This window comes from Natator depressus, chromosome 8 (assembly GCF_965152275.1).
Source record: "Natator depressus isolate rNatDep1 chromosome 8, rNatDep2.hap1, whole genome shotgun sequence".
Lineage (NCBI taxonomy): Eukaryota > Metazoa > Chordata > Testudines > Cheloniidae > Natator > Natator depressus.
The window spans coordinates 50,576,817-50,595,881 of record NC_134241.1 but is presented as its reverse complement, the minus strand read 5'-3'; the positions used below and the strand labels follow the sequence as shown (position 1 = coordinate 50,595,881).

The 19,065-nt window shown below is 39.7% G+C and overlaps 1 protein-coding gene across 4 annotated transcripts in view; it reads right to left on the bottom strand.

Moving 5' to 3' along the window:
- The window catches only part of RASAL2 (RAS protein activator like 2), a 274,448-nt gene that overhangs the window by 237,443 nt on the left and 17,940 nt on the right, over positions 1-19,065 (bottom strand). The gene's annotated exons all lie outside the window — the stretch shown is intronic.

The following is a 19,065-nucleotide window of genomic DNA, read 5'->3' as shown; positions in this document are numbered from 1 at the left end:
AGCCAGACAAATGACAAGAGGCTAAACGAAGAATATGGGAAATCTGAAACTCAGGAAGTGCCTTTGAAAAGAAATTAAGCTATCATCAGCAGAGGGAAGAGAACTTGTGGCTGGTACTCGGCAACGTGTGCCAGGCTGGCACATTCCAAAGGCAGGCTGCAGGCAGTTTTTGATGTTCTCATTGCCTCCATTAACTGTGAATAATCCAAAATCCAGGCAAACAAGAAACTTATTCGAGACTGGTTGAAAACTACAGACTGTGGTTCATTATTCAGGCTTAATTACTTTCTGATAACATGGATAATTAAAGGGCTGCACATTTTTATCAAATCTGTTGTACAAGTTTAAGTGCAGGGAAGGGGCCAGAGATAGGAGGGAGATTGGGGAGAGAGAGCTTGGGAAAGGCCCAGATTTATAGAATGAGGAAAAACTCCCCATCCTCTTAGGGTGACTAATTTTGTTCTAAGATGGCCCAAAAGAGAAGGCATGAAAGAGTTGGATAAGAGGCTTCTACCACAAAGAGATTAACTAGCAAAACAGAATAAAAACAGAAGAAAGAAGAGAAGGGGGTAAAAGAATGATGCTGAGTTTACAGAATCTCTCATCTTTATGATGGATAACTATTTTATAGCCTTTAGTCCAGTCCAAATATGAAAGATTTGCAACCTAGAGACTCTCCATCTGTGCAAGAGAAAGCTTTTTGGGTGTAAAAAAAAGCATTGTACTTCTGTGACCCTAAAAATCAGCATTAGAGCTCAAGAAGTGGTGAGCACATCTGCAGAACCTGCCAGACACACTAAATTTAAGCACCATTCTACATTGGCTGTGCTGGAAGGCAAGATAAACAAATTTGTTTGTACTATAGTAAGAGACAGATTGTGTAGTCAGAGCAGTCCTTTGGGCAAATTTATTTTAAGAGGTTCTGTTCCTCTTAGGTAAAAGGGTCTCAAGCTTAAGAATGTGTGACTTATGCCAATAAATCAAAACAAAACCAATCATAAATTACACAATTATTGCTCCACAGCATGCTAACACCAAACTGTAATTGCTTCTTAATTTCTGTGATGGCAAAATAATAAATTCTACTACTTTAGATGCTAGACTCAGGAGCTAGATGGGACTATACAAAAACAACATTAAGCAGCTGCAATTTAAAGGTGACTTGCAAAGGATTTTTTTTTAAAATTGGGTTTGTGCCCCTTTTTTTCTTTCTTATTCTACACTGAAGACAGACTGAGAGGGTTAATGTTTTTCTTCTCTTCTCCTCATCACACTCCTTCCCCTACCCCACCCCATAGCAATATCCGGAATGTCAAGTCTGGTCTTCCTTTGCTTAGCTGGAGGACCACTGGAAAGTCTCAGATATGTTTATTACAGGCTTCAGCACCTTAACTGAAGGGCAAGAATGTTGAATCTTTGGCTATGTCTACAGTGGCACTTTTGTTGGTATAACTTATGTAGCCGGGGCGGGACGACAGCACAGAGTGGCTACATAGGAGACCTTATAGCAATGCAGCTGCATCGATACAGCTGTGCCGCTGTAAGCTCTCTAGTGTAGACATGGCCTTTAACAAACACTTCCTTTATCAAAAGTGTTAGTCACTGAAATCAAGTATTTTTAAAAAGTTTTAAACAGACTAAAAATTCCTTCCCCTCTCAATTGCTCAACTTTCACAGTCATGGCTCCTGTAATATTTCAGTTTGGTCTATCAGTTTTCCAGCCTAGACAGGACCTGAACTTACTACATTTTTTTAAAATGCAAATTTTGTTTGCAACCTTTCAAACCTGCATATATCAATACATTTTTTTACAGGGACAGTATCTCTTCAAACCCCACCCCTCCAGCTCACCTTTAATAAGCTAAATACATCTGGAGTCCATGTATTTAGGTTTCCTTCATCACCAAGTTGGGTTCTTTACTTCCCCTTTCTACAAAATGGGACTTTCCATTTATACTACTTAAGCCAGCAAGAATTTGGGTTTCTCTCTCTGCCTACTCATTCATGAAATTACTTCCTCTTTCCCAATTCTCCTCCTCCGCAGCAATCACAACAGAAGACAGGCATACAGTGTTGTTGGGCATTAATCTACTAAACAGCTGCTGCTGTACAAAAAGTTGTATTACTTGGACTCTCCTGTAACTGGCAGAGGTAGTGTACACTCACAAAGCCCTACTTTACCAATGAACTCAGGTATCTTCAGTGTTCAGTACTGCTGACCAGGGTAATAGAACTTAGTATCCAGATTCACACCTTGGGTCTCCAATTTTAATGCCTGAGGTATCAAGAAAGAGATCCCTAGCTCAGAGATGTGCAAAAAGTGACATTCCCATTTTCACACAATTTTTTTGCACAGGTAAACTCACATTTTTTAAAAAACACATTTTTAAAGTTACATTTTCTCTTTAAAAGTAAGTTGGACCATTTGTGTGAAAGAAACCATTTTCATATGAAAAGCTGAAATCATGATAATTAAACAGGGACACGTCTTGATAATTTAAAATGAAATCCAGAAGCCTTTATTTTATGTTTTCAGTTGCTTTGCGCAGTTCTACCTTAGCTGCTTTGTTGAGCTGATCTTTGCATGAATACTAATCCATCCCATTGTAACAGAGGATGCAACAATACAGCCACCTACCTGATTTTACTAACAGTAAGCAAGCGAGAACAACCCACAATATATTGCATTTTTAAAAGTTTCGCCACCAACCTCCAATTTTTTAATAAAGAGACAATTCACTAATTTCCCATTGTTTTATGTTTTTGCAGTAATCCACAGGCCCTTGTTTGGGGTACAACCACCCCCCAGCTGCCAAGAAGGATACCAACCATAACCTCCTTCCTTCTTCTCAAAAGGAGTGGGTGGGTGAGGTTCTATGGCCTGCAATGTACTGGAGGTCAGACTAGATGATCATGGCAGTCCCTTCTGACCTTAAAGTCTATGGGTCTAAAAGTTTACTTTTAGAAAAGACAGCAAAAACAAGTGAAGTAAAAAAGTTAATTATAAACAAAGATGCCCACTTAGCTTACTAGAAGAATAAGGAATGTTATGTACATCAGTAAAAATTAACTTTACTACAATAAACAAGGTGGTTATATACCACACTACTAGCTTGTTGATTTATTATTCGGATTCAGTGCATTACTTAAGTGGGTTAACTGGAAGTTAAGTAAAAGTATCAGAAAAAGAAAGAAAATATGGGTAAGTAGAGCAACAGACGTGAGGTGAGGTAAGAAGTGAGGTGATGTAAAAGAAGAAACTAACCTACCAGTGGATATCTACAATGTCTCCCAGAAAAGTAACAATATTTCAGTGAAGTTGTTTTTTGAAGGAATAATCTTCCCCTTGAGTTTTGAGGATTTCTCGGATTCCATTTTCATGATGATGGAAAGTTCTTTATCCCAGTTATGCCTACAGAACAAGGCTGGAGTAAAGCCAAGGAGATTTTCAAATGCTAATTTGTAACCCTCACTTCAATAGCCCTCTCAGAGCAAGTGTTATGTTAACTGGCAGTATTAAGGAAATTGGGGCAGAGTGGAGAAAGAGTGCAGATGCCACTATTGTACACCGATGCCCAGAAGACACTCCCTACCCAACAGAAAAGTGAACATATTTCAACGGTGCCTTTTTCCAGCAATTGGGCAGGGGAAGAGGCTTGACTTCACACTTAGGCAGTGACCCAAGGCAGCAGGGTCCCTCATTTTAGTTTAATTCTCCGGCTATTCAGTCTTTTGAACATTTTTGCAAGCTTTCTGTAGTAGAGGTAGGAGATCAAGGTGCAGGAGAGTGGTTGGGATCGTAGATTATTATTTTATAGACTCCAGAAGCTTGCTTGGGGCTTCACAGAAGCCTGGCCCCTGCCCTGAAGATCTTTCAGTCTAAATGAGGACCTTATTAATCAAAAGACCAAAAAGCCATGGTCAGTTGGAGACTGATTTTGAAGGAAGTGGGAAAAATGGCAGAGACCCCCAAACAGAAAGAGAGAAATATAAGGGAGTGCAAGTAGAGGCAAAATAAAGGAAGCAGAGTGAAAACAAGTCAAGAGGAGATACACCATGACCTACTGTTGGAAGGGCGGGGGGGGAGAAGAGGAGTAAAACCAGATAGGAATAGAAGTTATAACCAAAATTAGAGATGTAGTGAGCCACATTTTTAATTTTAAGGTAATTGCCACATATTGTCAGTCAAAATGCACTACTATTTAATTCGTTTAAAACTGCCCGGAAGTGGTGGGTCAGGTATTTTTCACCCCAGCTACTGGGCTTAAGTCCTCAGGCTAGTGAGTGTCAGATAAATGTTTCAAGGTCTACAAATAGTGTTTATTAAAACTATATTAAATTTAAATTAAAAATAAAAGGGAATGCTGAACTACTAATTTCATATGCAACTTGATTCCCTACTTATAAATGGCCATGGCTGTAAGAGTCAATGAGAAACTGAAAGGCGATGCATTCCCCAGGGATACAGTTAGTAACAGCTGAGGGATATAGCTAGAAGACATCAACAGACTTTAGCCTGTAAAATAAAGTTTGCTTGCACAGTTGCTGCTGGCATAAATACAGAAGTGTTAGTTACCTATCTCAACTCTTCACGAATGTCCCATACATGCTATGAAAAGGTAGTTATACAGAATTAATTCCACAAGAGAAAAGATTTTTCTCAAGTTTCTCATTGCCAAGAGGATATAGAGGCCCTAGCAATCAAATGGCGGGGGGGAAGGGGGGGGGGGGAAGAAAAGTTTGCCTTAAATACAGTTCTTTACTGAAGAATTTTAAGAAGTCCATTCATGACACAGCCATGAGTTAACTCATTATCCCAGATGCCAAAGACAGCAACACACACTCATACCCAGCCAGTAAGTCATTGCCATTTAAAGACAGACGCATAATTTTTTCAGTCCAATCAACCAATGACAGAATGAGACAGGACAATGTCGTGGAGTTTGCTACAACTTGTTAAAATGTCCATTAGAAATTTAAAAATGGTTCTTTTCTCTGGTTTTCAAAGTGAGATTCTGTGACTTGCTGAGTACAAAAGGTTATCCTATGCTTGCACAGACTTAGCTAAGAGCAGCAAATTCAAAGTAATAAGACTCAGTGAGCTGCAGGAGTACACTTTGCTAGGGATCAGTTCATTCATGTAATTATGGATCTATTAACACTGAGTCTACATAAAGCCTCATGCGCTGTAGCTCAATGGCATTTTGAAGGGAAATGTTGATGCTAGTGGAGAACTGTGGTGGTGGGCAAAAGGAAAGACTAGCCATGTGCTAATCACTAATGGGGCATCATCTATTTATGGAAGGATAAGTCACACTTCCATTTAAAAAAGTGACTATATTTCATTTAATTATGAAGAAGTTCACATAGGGTAAGTTTTCAAATATATCACTCAACTCCCAAGTCTAGGAATTTCCATTATTACTGCTGTAGTTAGCTAAAGGCATCTGAGTTTAACAAAACAAAAAACAAGGATTCTCCTATTTTCACTGATGAAATAAAATCATAATGCTGAAATTCTGACATTCATCTGAAATGAATTTTTTTATTATGAAAATTATTGTGATTTCAGAGCCCAGATTCTCTTCTCTTGCAGTGAAGGAGAAATCTCACTGAAACATTCAGATAAAGACTTCTTCAGCAATTAGCCATACCAGCAAGGGAAATGGAGCATTACTGAAAGTACATTGTATTTTGTAAAAAAGTTCTACCCACACACACCCTTCTGACTGAACTTTGTCCCAGCATGACAATCACCCTTTAAAGAGGCAACTGGGAACACACAAGTCTTCCTGACAAGCTAATGGAATTTTTCTTAAATGAATCTACTTCCTCTCGCATTTTGTAATTCTTCCCTAAGTGATGGTGTAAGTGAAATTTAGACTTTCAAGTCAGTCAGAATTTGCTATGACACTTACCGTGCTACATAACTTTCCTTTAACTTGAGATTGTATTGCTTCTGATTTTATGCACCTCCTGCCTTGAAGGACTATACAGCTCACAGGAATATATTTTGCATGCACATACTGCAAGCATGTACCTAGACACCACTATTTAATGGTTCTGCTGTGTAATAATACATACAGACAGAGCCTTTGTGAACATCAGTACTACTTATATATTGTGACTTCAGGACTGCTCCGTATTTCTACCATTTCACCAAAAAGTGGTCCTCACACCCAAACAAAAACATGCAAAAGGAGCTATCCACATTACATGAAAACTCAAAACACAAACTAAAGGAAGCACACACTTTAAAAAAAATTATGTGTTCTTAGAAGTATAATGGAAATAAGGTCAGTAACAGCAGAAATGAGGACACCATTTGCATACCCAGTAGTATGACTGTGTGGAGATTTCACGTAACATTTCCAAGGAAAGCAACCAACTTTGTTTCTCTTCTTTTAAGGGGACTGAAAAAGCTGCAGCAGCTGGGAGGAAAATGAAGAAGGAGTTCTTACTGGAAACCGAGAAGTGAGGACTAGGCAAACAATAGCCAAACCAAAAATACCCACATGGAAAGCCTTGTCATATGTGGTTTGTTGAAGGACAGGAGCTAATAGAGAAGAATAGTTTGCCACCTTTGCTTATTGATATTTTCAGAGGATTTAAACTAGAGTGCAAAAAAACAAAAAACCTGTCTACACTATTTGCACTTTTGTTTGAAACAAGAATATACAATGCTAGCAGCAAATGATCATGAGCCTCAGTGTTTCTCCAGCAGCACTCAATTCACCCACTATTTAGGAGTTCCACAACTGCACAAAAGCCTGGCCTACAGATTGTGGAACTTGCTACCCTTGGACATCACAATAGGCCAGAGATGTCAAACACTCATCCTGCTTGAGTACTGCATCTTGCACCACCATATTTCTATTCTACAGAATCCAGTCTTTCATTCTGAAAAAAAAAGTAAATTTCTCGCCTTCATGGTTGCAAAAAAAAAAAAAAAAAAAAAAAAAAAAAAGAAAAGTTCCAAATGCAAAACAAGTATAAATCAATGCAGTCTTGTGTTCCTGAGTCTGCAGACAACCTGAGACAATGGCTTTGGGAGGTGTTAGCTCCCCGTACTCATTAATTTCACTAGGCTCAGTGAAGGCTAATTATGATATTTTACATATCAGCTGTTTCATCACAGATAATTTTATCAGATAGGATTCGTAGCAAGTAAAGCCCACAGGTAAACTGAGATTTACTGCAAGAAAGGAAATTTAGAGGGAAATCAGAGGGGCACACACAGAGACCAAAACAAACAAAGGGGTAGGAGTAGTAGTGGTCCTAATGGTGAGCATATTTTCCCAGTGAGTAATGTTGAACGAGACAAATAAGATCAGCTAAAAAAAAAAAAATTAGTAACAAATAAGGTCTTATTCTGCTGTTGATGTTTGTGCAAAGCTGCCACTGCCATCAGTGGGTGATCTGCTGCAGATTGAGGACATTATGCAGTCTCCAATTTATGTCCTGGCTCATGCACTATAATCAAATGTGGAAAAGGTGCTCTCCAAAGACGGAGCTAGACTCCTCACAACAGCCCATTCCTTCAAATTCTAGGGAAGAAAGATTTAAAACCGCCTCTTCTTTTCAAGTGTGTTCAATGTCTAACTATTTTGTATAAAGTCTAGCATTCTGTAATTTTCTTTTGTTGGCAGAGCGCTCCAAGTATAGTTGCGGTGAATTTCATTATTTATAACATTTATTGTAAAGAGAAGCCATGATCATAAGTTCTATTTTCACTCATGCTTTTCTTTCCTTCTTACTTTTATCACAGTAATGCCCAGGGCCCCAATCAGGTTCCACCTCCCACTCCATATTCTTAGATTCATAGGTTTTAAGGTCAGAAGGAACTACTATGATTATCTAGTCTAATCTCCTGTATAACACAGGCCAGAGAACCTCATCAATTAATTCCCATATCAAGCCTATAGCTTCTGTTTGAACTATAGCATCTCCTTTAGAAAGGCATCCAGTCTTCACTTAAAGACTTCAAACCCCTCCCGCCCTCAGCCCCTTGCTCTGGGGACCAACCCCCCGCTGTGCCCCGATCGGGCAGGCTCCGCATCAGCTCTTCCAAGTTGGGCTCTGCAGGCAGCAGGCGGAGGGAGGTAGGGTGAGGAGTGAGTGGGGGCAGGGTCTCAGGGGAAGAGGCCGGGCAGGACAAGGGTGTTTGGTTTTCAGCCATTAGAAAGGTGGCAACCCTAGTAAAAACAATGAAAAGGAGTGGGAAGAGAGGTGGAGGAAAATGGTAATAAGAACATATGTGATTATAAGCCAAATATTAATAAGATACTTGGGTGATTGGCTAAGGAATATCTGCTTTAATAATATTCCCTCTTCAAAAACAGTCTCCTGCTACTGTGAGCTCCTGCCCATTCCTTCTCCTCCTCTGATTGCTTCAGATTTCCAACTCAATTTAAACGTTAAAAGTTACAGAACTTTATTCATTCCGAGTTGAACAAGAGGCAGGGGATGGAACAAAATGCAAAGAAGTATTTCCAAGTAAAGTCATCACAAACACTGAAATTTTCCATTTGAGTCAGAAGCAGAGGCTTGATAAGTTTCAAATTATATGAAAATGAGCCTAAAGGATCCTTGTAATATTACCTCATTTAGATAATCCAGAAACCAATGAGATGGAAACTGTGCAATAAGAGCATAAATATCCCAGTACAAACAGGGAGTCTTCAGAAATTATCTTTTTGTCTGCCAGTAAACAGTAGGACTCTCTACTTCTGACACGTTTCAGTCCAACCACCACACCCTGTTCTGGGAAGGGCACTATGATTGCCATTGATTTGTTTGCAAGGTGAAGTCAGTTTTAATTATCCCATATCCTGTTTAACGTTTTCAGATTTCAAACGGGCAAGTCCAGAGGCAAGCCACAAACTCAGACACATATGAAAATGAGAAGAGGAGGAAAAAAGTTATCCTCTTAGCCATAGAATGGCAAACAAAACACCATCACTCGGTTCCAACAAGGAGTCCAAAAAGATCAATAACTAGCATCACAGAACATCAAAAGGCTGCAAGCAAATGTACCACTCATGAAAGAAGTCAAACGGGCAGTCCCTGAAGACTGACTCCCTCCTCTAAAGGGTAGGGACAGCACAGGCAGTAGCAAGTGCAAGCTTTCCACATGCTGCCCTGCCACTACGTCTCTCAAGCCTGACCCAAACAGAACACCGAAAATAACAGCGCAGTTCTTTCCTCACTGCCATTCAATCACTGGCATTTGCTAAGACTAACAGCAGCATTGTTTTTGACCAACAGGAACAGAACTGAGTTCAGACTCATTTTACATAGGCTAAAACAGTTCTCATATGGTAATGACTTCTGGTCACTAACATTTTGAGTCTGTTTTTAACTGATGACCTCGATAGGAGAGGCAGCATATCCAGATGCAATCCAGACTAGAACAAATTAAGGTTAAAGCTTTTAGAATTCCAGTCACACTGTGTCCTTTTCTCTACCCAGATTGGAAATGGAAAGAAGCATACCGAGGGTATGGGTGTGTGTGTGTAAACATATCCAGTATATATACACACACACTCTTTATCCACTGTATATACTGGATACAGTATATAAATATATGCTTGAATAAAAAGTTAAGATCATTCTTGAGTTAAGTTAGTCACTATGGCTAAAAGCATAAACACATTTTAGCCAGATAAAATTTTAGCAGATGAATGAAGTGATGCTAACTCCATGAAGTTATGGCCACTGCCATTGAGTTTTGCTGCTCTTGCTTAAAATTAACCATAGAATTTTTAGCCACTTTATGTCTTTATTTGATTACCAGTACCCTCCATCAGACCGATGTTTTTCTTGGAAGTGGCAATGAGCACTTTAGCAATAGCTTTTATTATAAGAACCTGAGAAATGATATTCCTGTCTCCAATTTCTTAAAAAAAAAAAAAAAAAAAAAAAAAAAAGAAGAGGACAGATGGAACGAGGAGGGATGTTAAACTAGACCAAGTCTTGGGTTTGTAATATGGATAATAAAACCCATGCCCTGGAGCAGTTCTGAAAGATGCTTATGGCTAGGCATACACTAGAAACTTTTGCTGGTATAGCAATATCGCTTTGCAGTTTTTGTTTTTAAATTACATTTCTACAGCAGCAAAGGCCCTAGTGTAGGTGCAGTTATAATGACCAAAAAAATGCTTTTGCTCTTATAGCTTTATTTTTCTTGTTTTGCTTATAAGCAGTCATTTACCAGCAATAAGCTGCTTCTACACTAGGAGGGTTTGCCAGTATAGCTATACCAGAAAACCTTTTCTTGACTTGGCCTAACTAACCACTCACTCAAATGCAGTAGTCATGGGAAGGGAAAATGTACAACTTCATACAATCATCTACAGAAATTGAGACAGGCTAATTATTTCAGCTTTCTAATGCAATGTGGTATACACATAATCACACAATTGTCTCAAACCAACTATATAAACCAATACATACTCTTTTCTGGACAGTAATAGTGATGCATACCTAGAGAAAAATAGAGGACTCCTGAACTGAGCTTGAAAACTCACTGATAAAAATAAATCTAATCTTCTGTATGCACAAGTGGGTGTGAATTAATAAGACAAGTCCTAAAACTCACGTACTATCAGTGACTGTCCTTATCCATTTAAGATTCTTCAGTTTCTTAACCCAGGCTGAAAAAGAGAATGGGGGGGAGGGGTAAAACTACTTTTAAAAGTGCAGCTGCGATCTGAAAAGTGACTGTAATGGGTGCTGAGGCGGTTCCATGCATATTCTTTTTCTGATTCCTGATCTAGTTATACATTCGGTTGATTTTCATAACCGCCAACTTCGTTAAGTCAACTTGGGATATGAAAATTAATCTTGGTTTAATCACCTCTGAAATCCCCAAAAGTAATAGAAATTTTGTAATTGGCACTTGATTGGTAATTTAGTTAATCATGCATGAGGTGGGATAGAATCTAGCTCACTAAACTGTAACTACAGTATAGTGGCTCTAGAAAGCTAAAGAGGAGAAACCTGGGTTTGTCAGCAATAAAGTAATCAAAAGGACTAGTGTTCAAATAACGATTAGGGGGAATAACAAATTAGCAAGAGATTGCTGATCAGGCCCAAGGTGCATTGGGTGGAAGCATACATGAAAATCTGCATAACCGTCAGCCTATATTAGACCTGTTCCTAGCCAGTGCCATCCACTCTTGACTTTTACGAGTATTAAAAATGGACAGTTCTCCCCTTAAGATGAGCAAGAGATAGCGGTTTCCAAAGATGAAGAGAGCACAGACTGGCATTTAAACTGCTCTTCTAGCAAATCCTGTGCAGATGGACAAGGATTCAGGGACGACTTTCATTACTGTGTTTATGACAAGGGAATTAACACTAAAAAAACCTCTTGTTGGGAAATGCGGAAACTGGCAGATTTGTACTCTCTGTGAAGAGGAAGTAAGCTCTACAAATTCACCATTCAAGGTAAGTGATCCAGAATGGCTTGAAGGTCAATCTTAAATGACAGCTCACAGATTTTCAGATAATTGTTCTGTGAAGTACCATCCATAGAATGTCCTGCAGGTCAGTGCAGACAAACCAGAAATAGTTTTTGACCTGCCATGTTAATTGCTGGGTGCCTGGAGTTAGACTATACCAATACTGAGCACTACTGAAAAAATGCTGCAAAGACCACAGGGACAACCAAGAGATCAAAAATGAATATCCAGAAATAAATATTCAGGACACTAATCACTGGGAATACTGCTGTACACAGCATTTAAGACCTGTCTACATTAAATAAATTTATTCCCAACATGACTGAAACAGTTTCAATGAAGACCACGGTGGATTTGATTTAAATCACTAATAAGGAAGACTCAATTTAATCATGGATTTCTACATAAAAGTGCATTCTTGTCGGTTGTTATAACCTTAATACATATTCTTCACAACTCAAGAGACAGATGTAGGTTTCATTTTTAGAAGGTACACACGATATATTTTTAAAGTGATTTATTTTGAAAACTTTTCCGGATTAGTTTTACAGCTATATCAGAAAATAAATGATTGTTTGGTTTTCATTTACCAAAGGTAACTGCAGAAGATATTTATGAAGTCATTGGGAGATGAACTATCATTAATATTTGGAGGATTTTCTTGCCGTGCTGTATTAGGAGGAGGAGAACATCATCAGACAGACATTTAAATTGTTTTATTTAACTAAAACAACAACATTAAGTGTTCTGGATTTTCTTCTTCAACAGCAAACATAATATTTTAACAAAACAAGCTAACTAAATTCAAAAATTCATAAAACATTCACATTTTTTAAAATCAGTTTTGTTTGTTAAAATTGTTTTTAACTAAAATAGTTAAATGAAATTTTTTTTTAAAAAAAAACAAAAATTAAATCAACTATGTCAGCCAGATGACATGAGAAACTTAAAATATTGGCTTCTGTAGCTAACTCAGTTGTCTTCACCTTCATTTTCCTGTTTCTTCATAATCTGGAAAAGAAAAACAAGCTTTCCTGCTTTTTCAGGTCCAAAACGATTTCTCAATTTGGAATGAATTAGTCCAAAGGAAGAAAATATTCTTTCTACACCGGCAGAAGCAGCTACTGCTGTTAAAAGTGAGATTATCACTTCAACAGTCTCTGAATTCAAGTGCTTAAGTGACTTCCACCAGTTCACTGGTGTTGTCTTTCTTTAAAACCTCATCAGCAAACATATATTTCTTGAATGGTTCTTATTCCCAAACTGGGTCTCTTTTACGGCGTGCTGCCATTATAGGTTTTCCCTTCTAGTGAGAGAATGGTATGGTGGATCTCAAATCAATGAAGGCTACATTCAGAAAGACCTCAAGTCTTCTGGAATATGCTGCTCAAACAGTTTCACTTTTGTTTCTACTGCCTGTCCCTCCCTTCTCACATTTATCTCTAGACTTTTTCTCCTTGTCCAGATCTATTCTGCCCCCAACAATCTTCGATTCATCCAACTTTTTTGAAATTTTGCACTGTTAGAGAGAGATAAGGGATTGACTCTGTGTACACAAATTTGCAGAGGGACAATAGGGTTGAGGTCTTATTTCTCACGTCTATTTATTATTTATTTTAAAACATTTTTGTTGTTAACAAGCATGCTATCTCTGGAGACACAAATCCACAGTTTGAGAACTGCAAAACTAAGCATCTCTGATGGTATCTTCTAGACTGAGCACTTTGTCCCACTGGGTAGATGGAAAGATTAACCTAAATAATCTATACAGAAGCCCCTGGAACCCCATAAGATTGGGTCCCTAATCCATTAACTATTGAAATTCATTTACAAAACTTTTCTTAAACATTACATGAATATATTGTTTCATACCATAGAATTAGAATTTATAATCTCTATTCCATGATGAGATATCTTTGAGCTAGAATGTATCTTAATTAAAACTATTAAATAGTTTTTTCCTCAAAAATCGGATTTTTTTTTTAAATCATTGATTTTTATCCACCCTGATTAAGACAGGACTTAACTGTGTTTTGGATTCTGTCCCTGGCCTTGCTACAACCCCCCTAACATGGTCTTTCAGCCCTGTCTACACTGGACTAGGAACAGTGTTCCCTGAAACAGTTTAGAACACTTTTATTGCAGAGACTCTGACACAACGGCTGTTTAAAAAGTGTCTGAAATATGATTTGAACAGGTGCAGCGTACACGGATTGATTTGAGTGTATACTGATACGCCTGATAAGTCGCTAATATTAAAAGTCTTGAACACCACCAAAGAAAAGCACTCAAGCCCAGTCTGTTGGCTACGTATGCTACATTCTGCTATGTATCGTTAGTGAAGGCACCTCAAAAAGGAAAACTGCCTAGCTTTAAAACCACTACTTTAAAATGCAGCTTGTCAGTGTGTAACAATGACAAGTGTTCTTACTGTCATGATACTTTCCAGCAGGCGCCTGGCGGAGATTGTCAGTGCAGCAGAGCAAGAGTGAGGGCATGCAGAATCCAGTGGCATGCATATGAAGTCAAGCAGTTCAGCCACTGTACATTTAACCAAAATATTTTTGATAGAACTTACCCCACAGCATCCTTAAGGTCTTATGCTCCTTAACAGGTTCTAGATGCACACTGTTAACACTGTCAAGGTGATAAGTTCTTATTTCATTACGAATGATCTGATTATATTTAAAACAAATATTTTCAGTGATTCTTCTTTATGATCAGAGGCAGTGTTTAGTATCTTTCATGCCACACTGGTTGCCTGCAAGACATTTTTATTTACCTCCTAGTGATGAAGCTTTGAATTTCACACCATAGAAGAAAGACAAAAAGCAGGCAAAATAATTCCTTACTCATTAAAAATCACCACATGGAAAACCTGGCACCACTGTTAATGGCAGGCCAGATTTGCAACAGTTCACTGTTTGACAAAAAGAATCCTGGGAAAGATCAATGGTAGGCTGTTATTTCATGTCTAGCTAGGTTTATTTATTTAGGCGGGGTGGGGAGGGGGATAGGTGTGAGAAAGGAGTGGAGAGGGTAAATAGAAAGTCTAATTTCACAGGCAGGCTTGCTAATCAGAGAGAGAGTGTAAATGCAGGACACCAGTTATTGTAATTGACACTGGGGTTAAGAAATTCCTTTCCAACCCTTCACAATTAATGCATACTAAAAATACAGTTACAAGAACAATTGAAGTGCTATTAAAAAGCTAGACAGACAGAACAAAAGTTAATTTCAGATACACTGTGTGCGCACAGATACTACACAGCACAAGCTAGTCATTTCTTTTATTAGCAAAAGCCAATGAACAGATTTTCCTCTTTGGACAACACTGCTGATCAACTCCAGCAAAGGGAAAGAACAAAGAGAGCCATCTCATTTTGCCAGGGAACGATGGTCAAAAGCATGAAAATAATATTAAGAAATGCTGAAAAATCAGTGACATTTTACATCTTCTCCAACTTTTCTCCAGTGTCAATATGACATGCAACAATATCACAGGGGATGAGGGCAATGAGTAGCTACTGTATCCTCCACAGATCCTTAAAAAGCAGGTTTAGGTGCAAGAAAGAGCATTTTCACTACTTCCAGCATAACAAAATGCTGGAGGTGAATATTTTTCTGCAGCTAAACAAAGTTGAAGCAGCTATTCTACACAGTTTTCCCTAGTGTTTTTGCACTACTTCCAATGCATGTTCCTCTTTGGTTATCAAGCCACACATTATTCCACACTTTGTGACTGACCAGGAGCAGATAGCTGGAGGTGCACCTTGGAGCTGGAGGTGCACAGTCCTAGAGTAGAAACAAAACATTTCAGTTATGAACCAGCCCATACCAGAAGCCTAAGCAGAGTAAGTTATGGTAGTTGGGTCTGAGATCTGCTTGCTAAACTCATTTATTATATTGGAAAGCATATCTCTGTGTGTATCCTATTTTAGATTAGCACCAGGGTCCCGGGAAGCAAAGAAAAAGTTGTAAAGATTTAAATCTTTAATCTTCCATAAGACAGAAATACTATAGCTAAAATCCCAGTGGAAAAAGATGACAGCCCAGCTAATGGACCAAACTGCTATAACTTAATGATTCAACTATTTCTTCCAGTTTTCACTGATCTGTACCATCAATTAAATGACCAAGAAACTTCATTCTCCAACTTCTAAAAAGAGGGGAGGACTTTAAAATCTTTATCTTACTCTCTAGTGTTTTTAAAAGTAGATTAATAGATTCCAAGGCCAGAAGGGAACATTGTATCATCTACTCTAACCTCCTGCATAACACAGGCTCTGAATTAATTCCTGTTTGAGCTAGAGCATCTCTCTTTTTGAAAAACATCCAATCTGGATTTAAAAATTGCCATTGATGGAGAATCCACTACAACTCTTGGGAAACTGTTCAAATAGTTAATTACCCTCACAGTTAAAAATGAATGTCTTTTTTCCCATCTGAATTTGTCAAGCTTCAATTTCCACCCATTAGATCTTGTTATTTTTTTTCTGGTAGATTGAAGAACTATTATCAAATATTTGTTCCCCATGTAAGTACTTATAGACTGTGATTAGGGCTCCATACTTGTCACGGAGGTCGCAGAAGTCACAAATTCTGTGACTTTCTGGAACCTCCATGACGGCTGATCCCAGGGCCGCCCAAGCAGCTGGCCCTGGGGTCAGCTGCTCAGGTGGCCCTGGGGACAGCCATACTGGCCGCTGTTGCAGCAGTTCCACAGCCAGCCGCACCAGCCGCTGCTCTGGCGGCCCCGGGCAGCTCGCCCCAGGGACCAGCTCCAGGGGCTGCCCTAGGAAACCTACGTGAGCAAAAAAATCCTATCACTGTAGTAATGTGGTAGTTCTACTTTTTATTTCACAGCTATCTAGTGTGGGCTTTAAAAATATTTGGAATCCTCAGGACAAGTCTAGATGTATTTTATTTTCTAAAGCCACTTACTATGATCTCTGAGCAATACTATAATATCTACACCAAAGCTTCTCTCCACCTAAAAAGCAGAGCTCATTTGACAGTTACTAAAAGCACACATTGCATGCATATATTCACATGACAAGAATACAGTACTGCAGACTCTGAGGGTGTGTCTACACTGCAATTAAAAACCTGCAGCTGGCCCATGCCACCTGACTCAGGTTCACAGGGCTTGGGCTAAGGGGCTGTTTAATTAGTGTAGATGTTCAGGCTTGGGCTGGAGCCTGAGCTATAGGACCCTGTGAGGGGGGAGGTCCCTGAGCCTGGGCCCCAGTCCAAGCTCTAAAGTCTACACTGCAATTAAACAGCCCCTTAGCCTGAGTCCCACAAGCCGTGAGTGTCTAGTTGCAGTGTAGACATGCTTTAACCCTTAGAAAGCAAGGGCTATTTTTAACTACTGTATTGAACAGATTTTGGCTCATATGGTATTTATTTTCTTTCCAGAAGGCAGTGTACTGGATAGTACTGAGGTGCACACTAGGATTCATTTTCATAATAATTGATAGGATAGAAACCTGGAAACTAGAAGTGCTGAAAGACAGAGTGAAGGTGGACAACAATTTAAACATGAGTTTTCACTATGACATAGCAAAAAAGAGAGGGGGGGGGGGTCAATGCAATTTTTGGATGCACATGAAGAACCACCACATCACATAGCATAGATCTGCTGGGATTGTGGAATACCATGGACTATTATGTCAGTTTCTGAGCACTTCACTACCAGAAAGTGCTGGGTTTACAAACTGCAGTGAACTCCAAGATGGCACCACAAATAATCAGTGAGCTGCAAAGAATTACTTAAAGGTAGACAGTCAACTTGAATTCTAGTCAACTTTTTTAAAAGTCTCAAGTAATTTTGCATATTGCACCTCCCCTAAATCCTACCAGTTTTTGTGGTACTACATTCTCATTTTCCTTTTTGTGTCTCATTTTCTCCCCATTGCTATGTGAAAGATCCACATGGAAAACTAATTATAAATAGACAACAGTCAAACTGATTAGAAGAAGTGCAGTCAAAGTAAACAATTTGTTACAAAAGATAGTAAATTGCACAAGGATGACAACTTCTCTAAACTCTTTCACTCATACTAATCAGTAAACACAAGTGTCTTATTACAATAGTAGGTTAAAAATAAATATCGTAACAGAGAAAACCCCACTGTGCAAGTCTCCAAATTTTGATGGCTTTGGCACAGTATGTGAAGACCCTAGATGTTCTCCAAACATCCAAACCACATAAAAACCAAGGAGGCAGGGGAGAGTTATTTATGGCAAAGTCAAGTCAAAATTAGGTGAGATTAAGAAAGTAAGTCTAAAACGTTCCCTAACAAAAAACCATCAACAGAGATGTTAAATTGTGGGATCATGTACCAAGGGAAAACAGGGGAAGCATCTTAACTAGGAACATAAAACTACACTGGATAGAACAGTAAGTGCCCTGCAGTGCCACTGGGGATGGAGGAGACCGGTTAGATCGGGGTGGGCAAACTTTTTGACCCGAGGGCCACATCTGGGTATGGAAATTGTATGGCGGGCCATGAATGCTCACAAAATTGGGGGTTGGGGTGTGGGAGGGGGTGAGAGCTCCGGCTAGGGGTGAGGCCAGAAATGAGGAGTTATGGGAGTGGGAGGAGGCTCCGGGCTGGGACAGGAGGTTGGGGTGCGGGGGAGCGCGAATCTGGGCTCTGGATGGGGCTGGGGATGAGGGGTTGGGGGTGCAGGAGGGTTCTCTGGGCTGGGACTAAGGGATTTGGAGTGTGGGAAGGGGATCAGGGCTGGGGCAGGGGGTTGAGGCACGGGAGGGGGTCAGGGGTACAGGCCCTGGGTGGTACTTATCTCAAACAGCTCCTGGAAGCAGCGGCATGTCCCCACTCTGCCTCCTATGCAGAGGCGTGGCTAGACAGCTCTGCACACTGCCCTGTCTGCAAATGCCACCCCTGCAGCTCCCATTGGCTGCAGTTCCCAGCCAATGGGAGCTGCACAGGCACTGCTTGGGGTGGGGGCAGCGTGCGGAGCCCCCTGGCCTGCCCCTATGTGTAGGAGCCAGAGTCGGGACAAGCCGCTGCTTCCAGGAGTCGCGCGGAGCCAAAGCACGCGCAGAGTGGGGCAAGCCCCTGACCCCGCTCCCTGACTGGAGCACTGGACCCTGGTCCCCAGTGGGAGCTCGAGGGCCGGATTAAAATGTCTGAAGGGCCAGATGCGGCCTCCAGGCCATAGTTTGCCCACCCCTATGTTAGATCATTTAGTCTCTCTAATTTCTGATAACTCAAATTTAAAAAAATGAAGCATATGAGGGAAGAGAGGGCATTATGCTTATTATGGTAGCACCTGTGAACCAACTAAGAAACGGACCTCATTGTGTTAGGAGCTGTACAGAGTAGTAGACAGTCCGTACCCCAAAGAGCTTAAAAACGAAATAAAACTATTGAGGCTTCTTTTTAGGATTGAGCATAGCTTCCTTTGTATTTTGCACTGTGTGTGGTAGGTTGCCAACTTTATTATTAAGGCTGGAGTTTGGGTTTTTTTTTTTAAGATTCTATTACAAGTCAAATCATGTTTCTTATACAAATCGACCTGGCATCCCTTAAAATGGTTATTTAGTGAGGGAAGATTTGAATTTAAA